The 23,631-nt window shown below is 33.1% G+C and overlaps 1 protein-coding gene and 2 long non-coding RNA genes across 3 annotated transcripts in view; 1 reads left to right on the top strand and 2 right to left on the bottom strand.

The window, feature by feature from the left end:
- LOC127702355 (protein unc-93 homolog A-like) overlaps positions 1 to 4,165 on the bottom strand; it is a 34,374-nt gene extending 30,209 nt beyond the window's left edge. Inside the window, exon 1 of the mRNA XM_052206504.1 lies at positions 4,097 to 4,165. The gene's annotated coding sequence lies outside the window, so the exon portion shown is untranslated. The remainder of the gene's footprint in view (positions 1 to 4,096) is intronic.
- Positions 4,166 to 7,905: 3,740 nt separating this feature from the next.
- LOC127702359 (uncharacterized) lies at positions 7,906 to 15,724 on the bottom strand. Its single transcript, XR_007982383.1, has 3 exons — positions 15,570 to 15,724; positions 11,804 to 11,890; positions 7,906 to 8,661 (listed from the first exon to the last, which is right to left on the bottom strand). It is a non-coding gene; the product is annotated as an uncharacterized LOC127702359 (long non-coding RNA).
- A 6,024-nt stretch (positions 15,725 to 21,748) lies between these two features.
- On the top strand, positions 21,749 to 23,240 carry LOC127702360 (uncharacterized). Its single transcript, XR_007982384.1, has 2 exons — positions 21,749 to 21,879; positions 22,860 to 23,240. It is a non-coding gene; the product is annotated as an uncharacterized LOC127702360 (long non-coding RNA).
- Positions 23,241 to 23,631: the final 391 nt, after the last annotated feature.

Genomic DNA, 23,631 nt, shown 5'->3' with positions numbered 1-23,631 from the left:
GCCAAGAAACGTCATCAGATGAAGTCGTACGTAGTTGGTGCCCCATTCGAACGGATAGCGAGTGACATTGCTGGCCCTTTTCCTACATCGATTAATAAGAATAAGTACATTTTGGTAATAGGGGATTATTTTTCGAAATTAACAGAAATTTATGCCATGCCTGATATGCGAGCAGAAACCGTTGCGGATATTTTATTTAGGGCATGGGTAAAGAGATACGGTTGCCCGGTTGAAATTCACTCTGACCAAGGTCGACAATATGAGAGTGCTGTTTTCAGAGAGTTATGTCAGTTATTAGAAATAAATAAAACTAGAACGACACCCCTTCACCCAAGATCCGATTGAAAGAATGAATAAACCGTCAATGATATACTTTCGAAGTATATTAAGAAACACCAAAAAGATTGGGATGAACATTTAGACTATATTGTTATGGCTTATAACGCAACACCCCACGAAAGCACTGGTATTACACCTCACCGCATGATCTACGGTCGGGAGATGTCGTTTCCATTAAATTTAATGACTGAGACTGTCTCGGATGACAATGAAGAAGGAAACTTTATTTCTGAGTATGTTAATAAACTTGAACATAAATTAAGGGAAGCACATGAGTTAGCCCGTAATAATTTAAAGTCTGCTGCTGAGAGGCAGAAAAATATTTTTGATGCTAAGGTTCGACCAGTCGTCTATAACGTCGGAGACTACGTGTGGAGAAACCAAAAGAAAAATGTTCCAGGAATTAAGCTCAAAATTGCTCGTCATTGGACTGGACCTTGGATAATAACTGAAAGCTTAGTGACATTACGTTTAAAGTGAACTGTTCATGGTGATATTTTAAAACCGTATTTGGGATCTAAAAAAATGGTTTGGTTTAATCAACAAAACGCCCGTCCTGATATGCCCGATGTTCCCGAGCAACACCCTGTTGGATTCCCGGATTTAGCCAAATTTACAGCTGATGTCGATGATGAAAATAGTTCTGTGAGTGAAAATCTACCAAGAATTATTGGAGGAGAAAAAATATGTCCGCCTGAAATAATACCGGTTTCGACAAGCGATGGCGAAAACTGTTCAGATACATGCCCGACTAATTTGGGAATCCCGGAATCAGGTACCCGACCAGCCCGACCAAGCGCGCGAATTAGAAACCACATGACCATTTCCGCATCAACAAACAACACGAGAACCAGAACGATTACCAGACCTAAAAGATGTTTGGATATTGATACTTTAGACGAAATGCCAGAAGTTATTTGTAGCTTTTGTGACACAAAGTATGCTAGTCGGAGGAACTTAAAAAGGCATATAAATGCCGTACATAACAGTTATGTGAGATATGTTGGGTGCAACGAACCAAATTGCGATCGTATATTTTTTCGAAGGGAATATCTACTTATTCACCTCCAGAGTACTCATTAAAAAACAATGGACGAAGCTAGGGATCTGTCCAGAGAAGCTTACCTGGGTTATACCTCTAGGGAGAACATTGAAACTTGAGGGCCACAGGAAAAGAAGTTAAAGAGAGCTGAAGAGGATAATGTGCCTGGGCCCAGCAGTCCAGAAGTCCCTGAGGTCCCCGAGTCTGTGGATGAGGTGGTTCTGCAGGAGGATGCCTCTGAGTTTGATATGGAGTCGGCACAGGAGGGTGTCGGTCACGGTGCTTCAGGAAGCAATACCCTAGAGCCGGATGACGTTTATAACTCTGATTCAGATACATGTACCACAACCAGTGATCCAGATGAAATAGGAGATTCACACATTGACAGTGTAGAAATTGTGAATTTATCCCTTATAACAATCCGATCAAGCAGGGATGGAGTCTCGTCTGTAAACATAATTTTGCCACATCCACACATTACGACCCAAGAAGTTTTGATTGGCTTGGCTTCATACGCCATATGGAAGAAGAACTATGTGAACATGCGGAAGCATTACGCAGAACGGAAGTGGTGGTTAAACCTGTAGAGTAGCTAAAGACTTATTTTGTTTGTTATATATGCATGGATGTTTTTTTTATGACAGTTTTTTTTAATTTTATATGGAACTTTTTATATCTTACTTGTACCTTGTTTTGTACCTGTACATGAAAGTATACATGTAAAAAAAAGGGTTTATCATGTTTTTCTAGATCTATTTTTGTTTTTGTTGAAGTTTTGGTACATTGAATGCCCTTTTTGGTGCGTCAATGATGCTTAACACATATTTTGATTCTCATGGTGCCTAGGTCCCTATGGTTGGTGTCCTAAGTCTATATATGTGCCATATATAACTTTATTTCTAGTCGTATAAGGAGATTTATACCGTCCCGTGTTTTTTTTTATATAGCTTTACTGTTTTATTTACACGTATACAAATAGTATAACGTGAGTACACATTCCATTTATTTTGTTGTGTTTAGAGGAACAGAATTATGTATTTTATATGAGTGTGTTAAGTATTACATTTTTTTAAATTACCATTCCGGTGCTAACTTATTCACCTTTATCTTATAACGGTACCATATTTTACATATTTCATTAATTTCATTTTCATTTTTTGAGAGAGAGAGAGAAACATAATGCCAAAAAGTGTTCCGTACTAAATGTATAAATAATTTTTATTTGGAAGTTAACAAGAGATAAATATTTTTGTTATAATTATCATGATTATATAATGTTAAACGTGCCAAAATCATATGTTAATACTCGATCCTATAGCTATCTCACATATCTTTTTTTTAATTATTATTATCAGGTATCATATTCATTTTTATTGTGTCAATTTTCTTGCTGAACAGTGGAAGTTCAGGGCTAAGAGGGGGGCTGTGTAATGAATATTGTATTTTGGTATTCTCCTTTTATTTAAAGATTTTATATGTATTTGTATGTATTTACAGTTATAGCAATAGTGTTATCATTTACTTTGCTCTTTTTAAGGTGGGGTTAACAAGTTTCATCATTCATATATAAGTTTGTCAGTTATAATTAGTTAGCCCACTGTTTTTAAAGGTTGTTCTTTGTTTCATAAATGTAATTTAACTATCAATGATAGACATTTCCTGTTTTGTTGACCTAGTTTGCAGAGCCCTACCAAGTGCCCTACCAGCCCTACCACTGGAGCTGTAGTGCCCTACCAGGTGCTCTACTAGCCCTACCAGTTTATGTGTCACTTTTTCATTGGTTAAGGGAGTTAAGTGTTTTATGGTTATTCAGGTTAATTGGGGGAGTATAAATAGGGGGGGTTAGGCATTATTTTAGTCAGTAAGAAGTGTTAGGCATTATTTTAGTCAGTAAGAAGTCAAGAGTTTTGTAGTCTGTAGGGTGAATTTATTGTAATACCGTCCGTTTACTATGCATTGTTAAATTGCGTATATTCCACATGTCTTTTTAATACAAGTTGAACTTATCATTGACTTCGAGTATCTTTTAGTTATACACTACTCAAGGATCCACTTATAATTTATGTGACCAGGAACATTCTCAGTATAACGCTACCTGATTCATGAAACTTAACAATACTTGGAGGATCAATCTGAGAGAAAGCGGAGTACCACAGGAGTATTAGGAAATTGCCATCACTTTCATTCGTCGTCGTCAGGTTCAGGCATTTCTAGTTCCCCCAGTTACTCGACCGTCCTCTCTTTTTCGTCACATATATCTATTTATCAATATTTGTTTTCAAACATAAGACTTCTACATCCAATCCTTAATGATCATTGTGATCATGTGTTCCCTCAGACGAAATAAGTATACTCTTAAAATAAAACATTGTATAATTCAATTCATATGTATAGCCCTAATGGCTTTCCATAGATAAAACTACCGACAACATACACGGTAGAAATAAAATGTTCTTCTTCAATTTATATCATATGTTTGTTTCTTTTAATGGATGGTTTTAATTATAAATTTCGGGATAATAAATATTTGGGGTAAGATTTAACAATTAAATGATTAAAGAATTTAAAATAAAGGAACAAATTATAGCAACAATGGTAATTAGGTCACACTGCACATTCCTTTGATAAAGATAAATAATGACTTATAAATAGTTTGCTAATCACTTTGCAGTATTGAATAAAAATAAAAATGAAGGAGAAAGAGTTTTTACCCACCGTTTGTACTAAATTATGTCTACTAGCTGATGAAAACTAATGAGCAACGAATGTAGTTACTTCCCTTTGCACTGTATGGATGCCTTTGTTGACATACATTTCAATTATATTTAATGTAAATTACAATTTTCCAGTCATCACATTTTAGAAAATTTTTAATATCTTACTTCTACATTTTTCTTTCTAAAGCATCAAAAATAGTTTCTGTTGCAAATTTCTTTCAGGTCAAATCTTATATTCACTGGACTACAAATTGAATACAGACGTTTGATTTGTAAATTTAACGATTGTGTCCTATTACCTAATTTGACGTTAACTTTGACTAAGTGTGGATCTGCGATACGGGTGATGCATGCATTATCATTATGTAATATCATTTTTCTTTATATTTGTTAAATCTAATAACATGTACCACAGTTAAAAGCTAAAATAAACTACTAAAGGTTTAAGGGTTTTCTCGTTTATTTCTGCGCCTTTAGCATTTTAGGATACTTGTTCAATGTTCCTTGTAATGACTTTTAACGAAACTTGTAAACTCGTTTATACCAACTGTAATTTATACGATTATTCGGTAAAATCACGTCCACACTACCAAGTCTTTTTATGAAAATATCCTTTGATTAAATGTATCATGATCACTCTTTGTTTGGATAGTTTGACCATTAGTTTTTGTAGTTTTCAACAAGAAGAAAAAAAAGTATAACAAAAATACCGAACACCAAGGCAAATTAAAAAACAGGAAGTCTTTAAAAACCGACATAACCAAAAGCTATCAATCCACGGAACAAGCGAAAAACAACTACCATATTCCTGACTTGTTATCCAAGTTATCGAAAAATATTTGTTTATATGTAGTATGTAATGTGTTCATTGTGAAAAAGTTCTTACGCTCTTGACTTTTATTTGTTTTTTTATTGTTAGATATGTGTGTCTTTATAGCCTCTAGCGGTTCTAGTTTAGAACATACCCTTATACACAATTACGTCATAGTGCACTAAAACTGTGCAATTTGAAGTTAGAGCGTCATAATGGTTTTCCATCTCAATATTACAATTTCATTGTATGTTTATTATAGTGCTTTCTTTATACCTTTGTCAATGGCTTTTAGCAGTTTATAGAATAAAAGCATATGGAAAAATCATAGATACTTTATTCATATGATTTGCACCACGTGACTTTGGCCCTTTTGATTAAATTACTTCCCTTAGTTGTAGATTGAAAAAATAAAATATATTAAATTTGCGGAAATCTGGTCTTTCTCCGTCTTGGATCTAAAACTAACGTGTGTTTGAAAACTTCCTTTGGCGGATATTTACAAATATGTTGTGTAACTCTAAGGAAAAATGCTTAGAATTTGACTATTTACGAAATGATAAGGATAAAATCATCATATTTTTAAAAGAATTTGGTCAAAACTTAAGAAAGCAGGTACCATAAAAGTTTTATAAGGGAGCAACCATTTAACTTCAAGGGGGAGTAGGGGGGGGTGTTGGGGGGGGGGGGGGGGTGTTTGTCTGAGTCAGAATTTTTTTTTGCGCAAAGCACGAACAATTTTGTTAGTTTTTGGACGCTATCAATCAAATTATTTTTTTCAAATTTTAACACTATAAGGTATGGGGAAAATCTGGATTCAGAATATTTTTTGTTGTCATCTGCTTGACCACAATATTATTTTCCATCAAATTGAGGATTATAATATTTTTTAGGAAAAAACCATAACCCCCCTTGGAGTTAAATGGTCGTTCCCTAACCTGAAAATTTAACCTGCAAGGTGTTTCTCTATATGCGGACAAATCATGAACAATATCATCTTGTATTTTTATTTCTGTTCTGAATCTTGCTTTTTTACGATTTTTCGTTATTTTATGCAGCAATTATACTACGGTTACGCTTCCGATTTTTAAACTGAAAAGGCCGAAAGTTGTCAAAGTAGACTATACACACATTTTTATTTAGAGGCCAGCTGAGGCCCACCTCAGGGTGCGGGATTTCTCGCTGCGTTGAAGATCCATTGGTGGCCTTCGGCTGTTATATGCTCTTTGGTCGGGTTGTTGTCTCTTTGACATATTCCCCATTTCCATTCTCAATTTTATTTTCATTTGTACATGAACAGGAGGCACATTATTTTTACAATTCACCTATATGCTTACAAATTGTTGATTCAACTTAGGAATTGGCATATATGAATTTTTATTTTAGGGGCATGTATAATCCTATTGTAATGGCTGCCGTCATGATAAGACAATATGGCCGTTAGGCAAATAAGCAAAGCACCCCCAAATTTTGCCATTTGGTAGGATACAAAAAACAAACAGTATTTATAATAACACGAAAAAGATATTTTATAAAATTTGTAATTCTTTGATTTCTACGGCTGTATGGCTGTAATCAAATAAAAAGTTATATACTAACAAATTGTAAAAATATTTCCCAATAACCCTATAGTATTATTATAGTTTACAGTAGCTTATTGATATACGGAAAAGCACTGTTATATTTCCGGGAAATTGTAAATTGTAATTTATACATACATGTATGTTTATTCAATAGGTAACCTTCAACCTATTATTTATAGTATTTTGGGCTTCTAATGAGAAAGCTGTATCCTTTAAAGATTTGTACACAGCTTTAATGAAATATGAAAAAAAGAATAATATTGAAAACAAAAAAGAAGTTGACAAAATTATCAATCTGTTTAACTTTGTATAGACTAATGCTCGTCGGTAACCTCAAAGAAGATCTTAAATATATTCATGTTGTATGCATTTAATGTGGAAACTAATCAAAAATACATAAAGGAAATAAGAAATGAAGAAATCATAAATGAAACAGAAGAATCATCTCCACATACACAAAAGAGACATTTAGGTTCCATTTGTAAAAGGTCTACATGTCGAAATTGTAAGAAATCAAACGGCAGTCACAATATGAAACTTGTGATTTGGTGTGTGAGCGCAACGTTAGATTGTTATAATACTAATATATGGTATGATTACCAATAAGATAGCTCTTCATACCCAGAACAAGGCTACAGGCTCCTAGCGTAGGGACCGATAAAAACAAAGTGGCAGGGTTGAACATGTTTTGATATGGGTCTTTCTCCTCTTAATTTGGGCAATTGATGTAAAAGTACAACATTAGAGCCAGCCGAAAAATCAATTGAAAAGGGTCTGATTCACCTGATCGATGTTAAACACACAACACTGGACACTTTTAATTTGCAAAACACTCATTTGCAAATCCGCCGCCGCCTCTCCTTAGACCTACAATGTCGTGTATATAACCAAAATGTGCGGAATTACATGGGATTCAATAATTTCATTGCTTTTCTACTGTTATTATTATATATATTTTGTAATTTGATTTAGAAAAACATGGGATTTTCAATATCCCATGGGATAGGGCAAATCCCATGGGATTGACCATTATCCCATAGGATTTTTTTTTGGTCCCATGGGATAATTGTAGTCCCATGGGATATTTGTTGTCCCATGGGACAAAAAAAATCCCATGGGACTATAATTATCCCATGGGATTTTTAATATCCCATGGGACAAAATAAAATCCTATGGAATTCAAATTATAAATATACAGTAATGTGTATGTTACAATGAATTCTGTTTGGTAGTAAAAAGTTTATAATAAATATATGACATGTATGAGTGTATTTTGGTTTTTTTCATTTTGTCACAAACATGTTTTTAATTTGTTTATATGTCAATAAAGATTATTATTATTATTTTGGAAAGTATAAGACTATTTAAAGTCAAAAAATAAAATCCTTTAACTGAAATAAAATGATGACATGTCTTAATAAAAGAAAAAAATATTGATTTGAAATCTTTGTCTTGTTTGTTTTATTATGAAAAATAGAACTGAAAAAAATATTTCATATTCTGACTGAATAAATTGACAAAGCACAGTTAATAGTTTACTTTTTTCATGAGTTAAAGTTTTCTTTGTTATAGTTCCATTGCAATACATGAAAATGCAAACGATTTGAATCTTATACCTTTGTGGTGTTCATAATATTACGTTATATTTGCAAATTTATAAAATAAACACTTTTCCTGTTAAGTTTTAGTTTTTCTTGTTTCAGCTTGCTATGTACAATTATTCAGTCCACTATATAAGAGTCAAGTAAATAAATTATTTCATCCACTAGAATATTCCTACAATTCTAAGACAAAACCTCTTTTGCAATCTGTTCTTCAAAAATCTTCCTCCGTACATCTTTATTGGATGGAGCGATTTAAATGAGTGGACAAAGCAAGTTCATTTGGACAACGAAATACTAATATATTTTTTCAATCCTCCCTTCTTTCAATTGATAATTACGTTGTTGCATTTACATGATTAAGTTCTTGTGCATCTATGATCATGATGTTATGACGCCTTTTTGTTTATAGTCATTATGATGAAATTTCCTCTTTCTTATGTAGGAAAAAAACACATTCCATTTCAAATTAATAAAAAAGTCACACTATGTAGAAAAATATCAACTTTAAGTTTTCTGTTCAGTATTGACTTGTTGAATGATGATCATGAAAACCAAGATGTCTGACCTACAAATACACAAAACTCAAAAATTATAAATGAAGAGAAATACAGCAATAAAATGGCTATTTTATCATGTTTACGTACATTTTGATAAAACTTTCATTTGAATATTTAAAATTGTAAGAACTCTTATTTCAGTGCTTTGTGTCTATGGTTTTCATATTAGTTGTTTTTTGTGCCTTGTTGCAGTCTTTTGAGTTAAGCCAATTGCAACAAATGTTTACAGTTTGTTCAAATGTTGTGCAGTTATTAAAACCACTGTCCCAGGTTAGGGGTGGGTTGGGTGCTCACAAAATGTTTATTTTATTAGTTGATATTTGCTTTGAATTAGCTGTCAGTAACTGTGAGTACTGATAGATCTGTATGTTGAGTCTTTTTTGTTAAAGGGAAAGAATAAATTTCCAGCCACATCCGGTCTGTGTTTTTGGTAGCTGTTTTTCTGCTTTGTTGCATTCTAATGAGTTAATAAAATTGAAAATGAAAACGGGAATGTATCAAAATAACCTGACCAAAGAGCAGAAAATAGCCCTTTTCAACTGATTTTATAGTTTTTATATTTAAATGAACTGACACTTACACCACTGTCCTTAATTAGAGGAGGATTTGGCGCCAGCAAACATGTTAAACCATGTCACATTGTGTAAGTGGCTGTCCCAAGTCAGGGGCCTGTTATTCAGTGGTTGTCAATTGTTGCTATATATCATATTTGTTTTTTGTTTTGTGCAAAAATCAGGCACTTAGCTTTCGCCTTTGTGGTGTTTCCCTCAAGCATGTTTAGCATGGATAGACACCATGCCCTTTTTAAATTGTTTTACATTTGTTATTTCATGGCCTTTTATAGATTACTATGAAGCAAGGATCCGGAAATTTTCCCAAGTCATTTCGGTCATTTTTTTTTGTGATGTAATAATATCGTGATGCCAATAATGCATTTTTCTGAGGGTGACAAGTCTTGCACATGGACAAGTAAAGTCCTTTTTTGTGAAGTATTGGGTCAAACAAGTGTAACTGTACCCTGATCTAACAGTAACAGTGATGTCTCTGAGTTAGAAACTACACGAGGAGACGTTTTGTTGTTGTGTATTGCATCACTGAGGTCGTATGCATAACCCTTTAAATTTGCATAAATTAAAAGAGGAATAATTACGGCATGTTTCATCATTTTGAAATAAAGTTATGTAAACCAATTAATAAACTGTGTTGAGTTTCTTATTGCATGTACAAGATATCGTTTGTATTGTTCAAATTGCTGCTGTTTGGATGAGTGTAAGTGATTACCTAATACACAACAAGATAATGTGTATTCACCTGGTTTACGATAAGAGAATCAAAAAGGGGAAACTATGATTCAACTTTTCTTTGAATAAATAACTCAAGTCTGGTATAGTGATAACAATTGAATTTAATAATAAAATTCATGATTTTAAATAAATAAATTATTTATCTGAACAGAAGTTTGTACACAATTACAACAGTTCAATGAAAAACAATTGCATTGTAATACAGTCCAGAGAGAATGTATGGCTTCACTTGGGTAAAAATCGGAAGTTTAGCCAGCAAAACAAAAGAAAGGATAACGCCCATTACATTCTGTGAGTAAGATGGTTTCAAAAAATCGGAAGTGCAAAAAAAACAAAAAGAAATCGAGATTGTTCATTCGCTGAGTATATTTCTTAAATAGGCTGTATGGCTTCAAATCTAAATTACGTTATTTAGTTTTAATTCCTTTTTTAAACATTTTTTTTTAATTCTGCATTCCTATAAATTATACGCTTTACCACTTTTGTAAATCTATTAATATCTTTATCTTCCCAGAGACATATAATACAATATAGGTCTCTGATCTGCCATTTCCTACCGAAAAGTTAACAGTAAAATCGATCTTTCAAATAAGATCATCAATTAACCCATGTTGATCCCCATTTTCCATGCGCAAACTCAGTAAACATAAATCTATATTTAACAAACGTTGACCAAATCAGCTGATCGATTATAAATGGATTATATGTTTTATTTGGATAAAAATGGACAGATTCTCGAGTCAACAGTGTTATTTGACTTCTTTAATGAATAAAATAATATCTTTTTGGGAAAATCTAGGTCAGAATGGTTAAAACGTTAAATTTGATGCACAGCAAATCGCCATATTGTTTTTATTGCTTAACAGGTGTTTACAGGTGAGATTTGTGTACATGGCCTTTATGGCTTTAATCAAGACAATAACGACACCCAAGCCGAATTCAAACTTCCTGGACATTGATTACTATCCTCAAGTGGTGATAATTACTATGTAAACAAACCTAGTGGCTTGAACCCAGACTTACCCCACGCTGTGACTCGACAGAGTCCAGTACATTGTTTTCACTTACATTATAGAATAAACAACAGACTAATGATAAATATTATTAAATCACTAACACAAATCAATAAAATTTTTATTTTGTCTCAAACAAATCTATTTTTCTTAATGACCTGAAAACAAAAATAAGTTCAAAATGGCGACCGATAAAACCCTGATCTCAATGAAATGACCGAAATTATTTCTGTAAAAAAAAAAAAAAAGACCTAAATCCCAATAAATCATTTCGGTCTTTTCAGTTTCCAAATCGGTCATGTCTGGCATATATGACCGTTTCCGGACCCTTGCTATGAAGTATAGGGTTTGCTCATTGCCGAAGGCTGTACAGTGAACTAATTTTGTTAAATTTAATGTCATTTAATCTGTATTGGAGAAAAGTCTCACTGGCTATCATACCGCTTCTTATCTTTATATCAACCCTGCCATATTTTGCCTGTCCAAAATCAGGAGCCTGTACATAGTTCAGTGGTTGATGTTGGTTCACGTTCGTCATATTTGTTTTTTCATAACTTGTTTTTTTTTTTATAAATTAGTCTGGTATATTTGAAGTTTGAATTGATGTTTTGTTCCAAATTTCGTTTGTGGTGTCTTTTATAGATGACTATATCATGTATAGGGTATGGGTTTTCTCATTATTTACAGGTCATCATTGGCCTCTAATAAGTAATTGCATTGCTTACATCCACTTAATTGAACTCTGGTGGATAGTTTTCTTATTTATCATACCACATCTTATTTTCATAATAATCATTATTCAAGGGCAATAACTTTTATAGAAGTGGACTTACCATTTAGGCTTTGTTGACGTCTATAAATCTATTTTTGTTGATAATTTCTTTTGTTTATAGTTTCCCTTTATCTTTAATGTCCTTGCCCTACACATAAAAGGGTAAACATTATCATTTAATGACAATAACTACTATCACATAATTAGTACTAGTAGGCAACTGACAATTTTGGATCATTTGTATATCTTGTCTTGCTCATCATTTTTGCTGTTTAATATTATCAATATTCTATGAAAATGAGGTCACAGTAATATTAACCTTGGCAGACAGACATCTTCTTATTTTTATATGACACCTTGCAGTCATTCCATACACCAACAAGTAGACATATGCTTATAATATCTGATAAAATGAAACAAGAGGCTCTCAAGAGCCTGAATCGCTCACCTGTATTACAGAGGAGAGGAGAAGATTTTTAAATGTAAGCAAACTTGATGAACAAATTGTGTAAAATTGTCTTTAAAGGGCAATAACTCCTTAAGGGGTCAATTGACAATTTTGGTCATATTAACTTTTTTGTAGATCTTACTTTACAATTTTACCCTATGTCACATTTGCTCTAAAGATTTAGTTTTTGAGATATAAGCCAAAAACTACATTTGACCCTTATGTTCTATTTTTAGCCATAGCGGCCATGTTTGTTGATGGATACAAACTTCGGATACAATTTATAAACAAGATACCCTAAGGAACATTTAGCATGTTTAGTTAAAGTTTGAAGGTAATTGGCCCAGTAGTTTCAGAGAAGAAGATTTTTAAATGTTAGCAAACTTGATGAACAAATTGTGTAAAATTGTCTTTAAAGAGAAATAACTCCTTAAGGGGTCAATTGACAATTTTGGTCATATTAACTTTTTTGTAGATCTTACTTTGCTGAACATTATTTCTGCTTACAGTTTACATATATCTATAGTAATATTCAAAATAATAACAAAAAACTGCAAAATTTTGTTAAAATTACCAATTCGGTGGCAGCAACCCAACAATGGGTTGTTCGATTCGTCTGATAATTTCAGGGCCGATAGATCTTGACCAATTAAACAATTTTACCCCATGTCACATTTGCTCTAAAAGATTTAGTTTTTGAGATATAAGCCAAAAACTGCATTTGACCCTTATGTTCTATTTTTAGCCATGGCGGCCATGTTTGTCGCTGGATACAAACTTCAGATACAATTTATAAACAAGATACCCTAAGGAACATTTAGTTAAAGTTTGAAGGTAATTGGCCCAGTAGTTTCAGAGGAGAAGATTTTTAAATGTTAGCAAACTTGATGAACAAATTGTGTAAAATTGTCTTTAAAGGGCAATAACTCCTAAAGGGGTCAATTTACAATTATGATCATATAAACTTTTTTGTAGATCTTACTTTGCTGAACATTATTGCTGCTTACAGTTTATATATATCTATAATAATATTCAAAATAATAACAAAAAACTGCCAAATTTTGTTAAAACTACCAATTCGGTGGCAGCAACCCAACAATGGGTTGTTCGATTCGTCTGAAAATTTCAGAGCTGATAGATCTTGACCAATTGAACAAATTTTACCCCATGTCAGATTTCCTCTAAAAGCTTTAGTTTTTGAGATATAAGCCAAAAACTGCATTTGACCCCTATGTTCTATTTTTAGCCATGGCGACCATGTTTGTCGATGGATCAAAACTTCGGATACAATTTATAAACTAGATACCCTAAGGAACATTTAGTTAAAGTTTGAAGGTATTTAGCCCAGTAGTTTCAGAGGAGAAGATTTTTGAAATAGTTTACGACGACGACAACAGACGAAGACGACGGACACCAAGTGATGGCATAAGCTCACAGGGGGACCTTCGGGCCCCGGTGAGCTAAAAACCAAGAAAACTTAGCATTGACCAAAGAACCATAAAATGCGGTCATGGTTATATGAATCTGCCAGACAGACATGCACACCTTACAATCGTTACATCCACCAAATATAATTTACCTGTTGCTTAAAGCATATGATAAACTGACAAAACAATGCAAACTTTTCATTGACCAATGAACCATGAAAATGAGGTCAAGGTCATATAAAACATGCCAGACAGACATGTGCATCTTACAATCATTCCATTCACCAAATGTAGGGGCCTTATTGCTAACAGTATCCGAAAAATAGATCAAACCACAAAAACTAAACATTGTCCAATGTACTATGAAAATAAAGTCAAGGTAAGATGAAACTTCTCAGTAAGACATATGCACCTTACATTGTACAATCATTCCATACACCAAATACAGTAGAACTTGACCTATTGCTAATTTGAAAATAAGGAAATAGAAAAAGTGACCAAAAAACAAAAAAAATAACATTGAGCAATGAACCATAAAAATGAGGTCAAGGTCGAATAAAACATGCCAGACAAACATATATCCTTAAAATTTTCATACACCAAATATACTTGACATGATGCATACAGTATTAGAAAAACTGGACATTTTTACCTCAGAATAGTATGTCATGGACTAGGAAAATTAGTCTGGGGACATAAATTACTGACATCGGACTAAATATACTAGTAAATTCTGTATCCATGGACTTTTAATACTAGTTATATTTGTCTGACCAGACAATTTTCATTATTTTTACCAGGACTAATTTATCTCTTACACTAGTAATCTCAGAGAGACATGTCACCTTACCTTGACACATTATTCTGACTCTGAACAAACCAGTATTTGCTCTTACACCTTAATAATACTGCGTGCTTAAGGGAGAAGCAGCAAATACCAACTTTAAAGTCTTTGGTTTTACCCGGTTGGGTTCAAAATAAACAACCTTCTGCACTTGAGGTGAACACACTACCACCAGACCAGGCAGTATAATATAAGGAGTTTACCCAAGATTTAAAATGGACAGTAGATTTTTTTTTCAACATTCTGGACATTTCTACCCTTGTCAGATATTGTCTATCTATTTTGGCCTTTTGTAGCTTATTACGCAGTTTGGCTTTTTAGCCCATTGTTGAAATCTGTACGTGACCTATATAGTTGAGGGGTCTGATGGGTTATTTTCGTTCTTCGTGATCGGCGCATTTTCGCTATCGTGATCCGGTTTTCTACAGATTTTTTTTTTCTTTATATTTTCGTGATCCATGATCATGGAAATTTATTTTCTGTGAATCGTGATTGACAAAAAAATCAACTTGTGAATCGTGATGAGACCCCCCCCCCCCCCCCTATCAGGCCCCTCATAGTTGTTAAAACTTCTACATCTTTAGTTTCTGTTGAAGAGCCGTCACATTGGCAATGATACCATATTTGTATATATATTTTTGTCATGTAGGTGTAAGGAGACAACCTTTTGATATTCTGGTGGAATAAAAAGGGGAGACAGATTTTTTATCACCTGGCCTGGTTAGTTTTTCAGGATTCGTAAGGATAGAAAACCCGGCAAATTGTAACAAACCCCTGTGGTACGACCATATTTGCCAAAAGATTAGTCCAAATAATTATGACGTCTTGCAAGGCTATTTTAACTTTTTTCTGGGCACGTAATAGTCAAAGTTGTGACTGAGTGCGGAAATATGAAGATGGATAGATAGAAAAAAAAATTAAAATAGCCTTGCAAGACGTCATAATTATTTGGACTACCAAAGATGAAACCTAATTCTTACTTGTTTGGGGAAGAGGGGATTAACCGAACCACTATTCAATCTAAATCAGTGAACTGAATTATTGTCTTTTGCAGTAGTCCGAGTCGACATCTGTAACTAATCGTGCAAACTGATAGTCAACAGTATACCTTTTTTCAGAATGTCAGCTTACAACAAAGAATCACTGGTGATAGGGGAGTGTAACCGATAAATTGATCCTGAATCAGATAAGATTTTCCCAGTAACGGAGAACCCCTTTCTTTGAGTGAATATAAATAGTGACGGGGGTCTCACAAATAAATATAAATCTGCGGCTCTTTTCACAAAAAAATCTTTAGAGTAAAAATACTCGTAAGTCATACACATTTCAGTATATCTTACGATCAATTTTAGTCGTAAGATTTTTTGTGAAAAGATTCACTGAATTACAGGAACATCGATTAGCAAAGTAAACTTACATATTAATCTCGGAGTTATTTACGGTAAAGACAGACTGTGCTCCTGAATTAAGGTACATTTGTGTATTTTACTCGGGGGGGGGGGGGGGCACTTCCTATATACAAGATGATAAAACGTGCCGCTGGAATATGTCACTTTTTCCTGCTTGAAAATATGGGAATAGGTGCATGGGAAAACTATCAGAAATATATGATAAGGTCGATAAAGCTCCAATTACTTGTATATGAAAAGCCCTGTCATTTTTTCACAGCCGAAAGTCTCGCCGTAAGTAAATATTACACACAGAATCTTAGCCTTAAATATTCCACTTTTCCAACACACCCCATGAAACCCAATCAATATGGGAAAAGGTTACAATTTTACCTACGCAATATATGAAAAGGTATACATTTTTAAGATCTAAATTATATGAAAAGGGTGGGGTAACAGAGCCCCAGCGACACCCCCTATCAATTAAGTATTGAAGTGCCCTCCCCTATAAAACTGCGTAGGTTCATATCGTTTGATTCAACGTTTTTTCGGATATTTTTTAACATAGTCAAATCCGACCTGCCACTTTGCAACCTGACCTGCAAAAATATAATTCGACTAAAAACAATGCCAGTCAAAATTGCTTTTTGAGACTAGGCGACTGAAAAAGTTTTAAAATGTGACCTTGTGACCTTATTTGGAATTCTCCATTCGTCGGTGTGGCTAAAAAGGGGGCATTGTTTTTTTTCTTGGGACAAAAAAATTGTTTCTATCTTTATTAAAAAAAAAAATCAAGACCAATCATTAACTTTTTTTTCAAAACTCAGGGTCGTATTTTATTGTTTTCCCAACAATTTTTAATAAAAGCTTAAAATATTTGTTTCACTTCCCTCTGACTTCCCTCCTGATTTTTTTTCTCCTCAAGAAATTATAGAATCAGTAAATGGATATATATATATATATGTGGTCACCGTCATGCATTTACATAAGACATTCCAGCATGCATCATCAAATAATTCATGTGTATTTGTGACATCAACATAACTGAAACATTATATTATTTCCCAGTAATTAGGTAAATCATTTTGATTTACAATTATATATGTCTGGGACTTATGCATGTATATGTCTCACAGGCACTTGTCTCAGAAAAAAAAATCCTATATACTTTAATAAAGGTATATAGGAAATAAAATTCTGAGACAAGTGCCTGTGATATATATCTGTCAGTCCCAGAATAATAAATATAATTGTATCTTAATCTTTGGAAAAATCCGATTATTAAAATTGTTAAATTCTTTTACTTCATAATTATGTCAAAGTATACTTTTTTAAAGTTTTAAATTTTAAGTTAAAATGAATATTCCGTTTTGATCTGAGGAAAAACTTTTTAAACTGTAATGACATGGTCAGTCAACTGATTTGTTACATGGCTGATTACAGGTAATTAAAGCATGCAGTAATTTTCCATTACGACAGTGCGTGTACCCTGGGGTGTGTATAACGTATTAGAAATACCATAGTTTTCTAGAGAACATCATGTCTATGTGTAATACAGATTGATGACATTACACAAAATTTCTTTCGTTAAATGTAGTTAAGTATCTGTGTCCATTCCCTATTGCAACACTACAAATTTTTCGTAGAAAAAAATGTTAAAATTAAAAAAAAAAATCATTTATATAAAATAAAGAAGAAAAAAGTAGCAAATAAACTTATGTAACTACGCATTGGGTAAACATAATTTCACTTTACATGTACAAACCCTTGAGAAAACGTGTATATAGTTGTGTTTAAAAAGGCCAATTCCCAGTGGATTTATTTCACACTAGGACCACAGGCACTTGTCTCAGAATTTTGTTTCCTATATACCTTAATATAACATTCAAAGTATATAGGAAATTTTTTTTCTGAGACAAGTGCCTGTGACTAGGACCTAAGATAATTAGAACTAAGTTCATTGGAAAGTCTTTTTGTCTGATACATGTATACCTATAGATAATGTACATAATTAAGAACAGCTTCAAATATATGCCTATAAATTAACGGTACGTCTGAAAACCGCTCAGGATCTCCTGAGTGCAGACAGGACATAAAAAGTCACTCAGGACATGTATATATGTTTTACGTCTAGTAATGGACTTCTGGTTTTAGTGAGCGTTGAGGGTATACATTCGATAGATAATTTAATTTTTGATCTTATAATTTTGGTTTTGATAAAATAAAACCAACATTAAAGAAGTTATTTGGGATACGTCATGCATGACCGATGATCATATTCAATACCAATCATCATTTTGATTAGATCTTTAATAATTAGGACTGATTGGTGATGGTTATTAACACGTACAAGTAAACTTTGCAAACAAACAAAAAAAAGCGTTTCCTTGGAATAATTATAATAATACATGAATATTGTTTTTACAAAAAAAAGTTATTTTTTTCGTTTTGTATGTAATAATTGAAGCCATTTAGAAATATAAGAAATCTTCACATAGTCGGGAAATTTTCAATTAAAGTTATTTCATTTGAAAACGTTAAAAAATATAGATCTTATTCGATGTAAAATGTGGCGTCCTTGGAGATCAAAACCCCGTTTAAATAGGGTTTGTCTACTTTCGTCTATTGCCGAACATTCTATAATCAAGGATTTGTACAAATCCTTGCTATGATATATTGAATCGCGTCTCCAATATCACCACCATTACATAAAGTACAAATACAATCTTCTCCTAAATATTTGGCATCTAACAATTTCAATAGGAAATTTTGAGTCACGATTTAGTTTTGGGATATTTTTTTTCGTTGAATAAACTTAATTTTAAAAACGTTTCAGTATTTTTCTGAAACATTTTTAAAAGGAAACGGACTTGTAAACAAAATTTATTTTTGAATATTAATATTGAACAATGATTGTTAAGAAAACAATCTGCCAAAGTGGTTTGGTAATTAACTGGCTTCATGCTGTCAAAAATGTCTCCTTTTTATAAGTTATTGATAAAAAAAAAAAACTATTTGAGAGCGAATTAATCATTTCCTCAACTAAATACCATCTATAAATAAAGTCAATTCGTCAAGAACTTTCTCTCATATATTTAAACAATTGTAAAATAATTAATTTAAACTTTTGTACTGCGACTTTCTGTCCGTTTACCAATACTTATTCCTTGTTAAGTTTTTTCATATCCATTTACGAACACTTATAATGTGATAATTTTTCCGGATGCTTTTTATCCTATTTTCATATCAAACAACCATGTTACCCGTAGAACGGAGTTAAGTACAAATTTAAGAATTTAGTACTTAAAATTTTCAACAAAATTTTTTTACACTTTCGTTTACCTGGATTTTTTTCTACGCTTCGAAGCCACCACCCTGTATCAAACATAGCCAACACCTCGCATGGCGTATTCACAATGTTGAGGGATTGACAATATACAATCAAAGTTAGCAATATACAGCAAGTAAGTAATTGGGTGTTGAATACCAGTAGATCTGAATTTGTAAATTTGTAAATTGAATTTAACCTGTTTAGAACGTGTATTGTTGAATTGTTTAATAAAATTACACACATAATCTGGGCTGATATGCATAAAACCACTTTAAGTTCAAGGTATCAACGAAACTGGGTCTGCATGAAAAAATGACTTATCACATAGTACCAGAACCTATGTTTACTGTTAGATGATAAGAAAATATAGCTGTAGGCCTAGTTGAAAATCTTTACAAATTATTTATTCTTTAAATTTCTATTTGACTGTCTGGGTGCTTCTTATGTGTTTTAAATGTTTGCGTTTTGTATGCTATAGTTAAGTTTTATAGACTGTTGTACGTCATTTGGTCGTTTTTAAGTTTTTGCCATGGCGTTGTCAGTATGTCTTCGACTTAAAAGTTTTATATAATCTGCATCTCGTGTGCTGTATTTTAAAATGTATCTACACAATTGCTGCATCTTTACACATTCATCAATACACCTAAAAATATGAATAAAGCTTTCGTATATATAAAAAATAAGGAGATGTGGTATGATTGGTAATGAAACAACTATCCGCCAGTTCAATTCAAAAACCTGATATAAGCAAATGTGACTTACTTACTTACTTTAGTCAGAGAGATCTTGAATCTGAATTCAAGGATACGAAGTGGGAAGGGGGTAGAGGTGGATTAAGGTGAGGGCATGGGGGCCCGTCCCTTTTTTGGAAAAAATTGGTTGATTATTTAGAGAATCACTGAAGCGGGCCCCCTCTTTATGCATGACAGTTAGTGCCTCCTTGTGACATTTTTTGGATCCGCAACTGGCGAGGACTTCATAAAAAAATATTTAGTAAGTTTTTGTTTTGTGATAAATAAAGTATTTACATTCACATAGACAGAAATAAGATAAAATAAACTACCGAAAGCTTAAGTCCACATAAGAGGGTATGGATGGGGGTTAACAGAATAGAGAATAACGGACAAACAATAAAGATTAAAGAATAATGAAATGCTAAAATATGAGGAAAGAGAGTAATGAGCAAAAAGTGTAAGTTTGTAGAAATATTGATAAAAAAAATAAAGAACACAGAAAAAGAAGACCCCCCCCCCCAAGATCCTGACTTCAACTTTAACGCTGCCGGGATATTTTGAAACAAAGTGCACGTATTAGTAGTCAGCCGGGATATTTTGAAACAAAGTGCACGTATTAGTAGTCAGCCGAAACCACTACTGAAGCGTTTTGCACTATGATCCATACGTTTTTTTTCGGGATACTGACTGAATAGTAAATTATCAATGTACTAGTTAATGTTCTCGAGAGATGACCCTATTACAGAGACATATATACACATATGTGTATATATGTCTCTGCCCTATTTAATAATTACGTGTCAGTAACCTCCTCGACACGGTTCATTTTACGGCGGCTCATTTTTGTCTTAAGAATAAACATAATTGATAAGTTTCTCTCCCCTGCATTCCTCGATCGCACTTGTAAATAGCACATTGGTCTCAATTTATTTCTATTCCGTTATATTTGGAATTTCCCTATTCTATTTCTATCTTTAGACTTGTGGTACAAGTTTGGCTAGTATGTAAATCAGAAGTGGTCTGATGTTACTGTTGTTTTCTGCACGAACATTTCGAGGGCGGTAGTACGGGTGGGGTTTTATAGGCATATATAAGTCCTGATTACGTTTGATTATTATCGATGTGCTCCAGTAACTTTGATAGACGAAGTTAACGTTTAGCTCTGCATAATATGTCCGAGGAAGGCTCCGACCATGATGAACGCCGTGCTACTACTCAACATGCTGAAAATAGTAACGAAACAGAGTTAAGTACGGACGGGGCTATTTCGCTTTTCACTTCAGCTTTAAACAATGCTTTAGAGAAGCAAAAACATTCCTTGATTAATCATTTTGAAGCTCGTTTAGGAAAAAGTGTTAAAGCAACCGGTGTCGACCAAACAGAATTTGTATTCCAAAGTGAGGGAATTAAAGTGCAACATTCGTTTAATACCGAGCGTCTGGAGAGGCTTGCTGCCGTTGAAAGTTGTATAAAGCTTGGAAACGCTTCCGAAGTTAGTGAAATTATTACCCAAGAAAAGGAAATCATCCGTAAGCGTAACAAAATTCTAAAGATAGCCGACAAGCATGGATGGGACACGGTTAAAGAGTACTTGGATAGTCCGTTGGCCGACAATAAAGAAGATGCTAGTGATTTGCGTGCTGCTATTTCCAGGGCTTCTCGTAAAAGAAGTTCCAAGCCGTACAGTAAACCAGATTCTTCCAATAGTGGTTCCGGAAAAGGAGAATTCAATTCCAGGAGTTTTTTTTTTTTTTTTTTTTCGTGGCCTTGGCCAAGTCAGTGATACCGAGTTCTCCAAAGCAGGCAAGTCAGAAAGTTACAAGTGTTTCTATTGTAACCAACCCGGGCACTTTGCAAGGAACTGCCCCGAAAAAAGGATTCCTACAGCGACAGTTGGTGCACCAAAGTTCCAGGAATAGAACACAGGAAAGACCCAGTAACAAAACAGATACAGACATAGATGAAGTTGAGTATTTTTTTCAATTTGTTAACAAGTATGAGAAAAAATCTTGTCAAAATCTTATAAATGTGAAAGGAAATTTAAGAAAACATGCATTGTTTTGGAAAAATGTACTTAACGCTAATGATATTATAATGAATGTTATTAATTTTGGTTATAGAATTTCTTTTCTGAGTGAACCACCGACTATTTTTCTAAGTAATAATAGATCCGCGTTAAAACACTCAGAATTTGTGGAAAATTCTATTGAAGAACTTTTAACTAAAGAATGTATAAAAGAAGTAAATCGACCATTTGTCGTTAATCCACTTACTGTATCGGTAATTATATATATAGTACGGGTAAAGAAAGATTAGTCTTAGATTTGAGACATGTTAAAAAACCTATGAACTTTTTTACAAAAGGTTCACAAGAAAAGAGTATATTTGCACAGAGACCTTTTAACAGTAATGTGTATGTTTTGTTGTTGGATTTCTCGAAGTATTGAGATTTATGCATTGAATGTTTATACAGACTGTAGTTGAATTAGTTTTCTGCGATGGTTATTTGCCGCAGTTATCAGATATGAGACTATATTCGTAAGAATGTTAAATTTAATATTGTGATGTTTTAACTGCAACAATTAGATATGTCATTGTTAACATTGTTGATTAATTGTTTATGAATACAGTGAGGGTTAATGCCACTGTATATATATAAGTATATGACTTTTTTAGATACTGTGAGGTTGAATGCCACAGTAAGTGTGCGAGGAAAATGCCGCATTCATTTGTTTGCGAGGAAAATGCCGCACTCATTTGTTTGCGAGGGAAATGCCGCATTCATTTGTTTGCGAGGGAAATGCCGCTTTCATTTGTTTGCGAGGGAAATGCCGCACTGGGTTGTTTGCGAGGGAAATGCCGCATTCATTTATAGTAGTAATGTTAATTATATTTACTTTGTTTATAGTTATTACTTGGTATTCATTATTATATTTATTTTACAGATCAATGGAAACAATTTGAGTGTTATGCCAATGATTCGAGATTTGCCAGTATCATACGAGATTTACCCTCTTTTGTCGAATCGTCTAGATCAAATTCTACAATTAAGAAATAAAAGTGCTATTTTAAAAAGTTTGAAAAATGGTGTGTTTCATGTTCACTTGAGTGTTTACCAGCGACAACTACTACGATTTCTATGTATATAGGTGGACTCATTCAACAGGGATCCAGTGTTGCGATTTTAGATGCAAGTTTTTATTCAATAAAATGGTTTCATGACTTTAATTTCAAACATAATCCTTGTTCAGACAATTTCCTTGGTCTTATTTATGAAGGAGGAAGGAGATTGCTAAGTAAACCTATAAAAAAAAAAAAAAAAAGAACCTATTGCGCCAGATATATTAAGGAAAATTGTTTTGAAGTTCGGAGATCATAATAATCTCATAAAATTGCGTGTAGTAGTATTATTTCTGTTAGGATTTTCTGGATTTTTGAGGTATAGTGAATTGGCTAACATTAAGATGAATAATATTGAGTTTCAAGTCAGTCATGTTAAAATTCGCATTGATAAAAGCAAAACTGATTTATACAGAAGGGGTAATTCTGTTGTTATAGCTGCAACAGGTACAGATTTATGTCCAGTTTTTTGGTTAAATAAGTATATCAATTTAGCTGAATTGAGCTATAATTCTGATAGCTATAATTTCAGAGCACTGTCTTTTATGAAATCGAAAGATGTTTATAAATTATGTAATATAAATAGTCCATTGTCCT

Source organism: Mytilus californianus, unplaced genomic scaffold, assembly GCF_021869535.1.
Source record: "Mytilus californianus isolate M0D057914Y unplaced genomic scaffold, xbMytCali1.0.p SCAF_5, whole genome shotgun sequence".
Taxonomy (NCBI): Eukaryota; Metazoa; Mollusca; class Bivalvia; order Mytilida; family Mytilidae; genus Mytilus; species Mytilus californianus.
The sequence above is the reverse complement of the archived record's forward strand: the minus strand, read 5'-3'. Positions and strand labels throughout refer to the sequence as shown.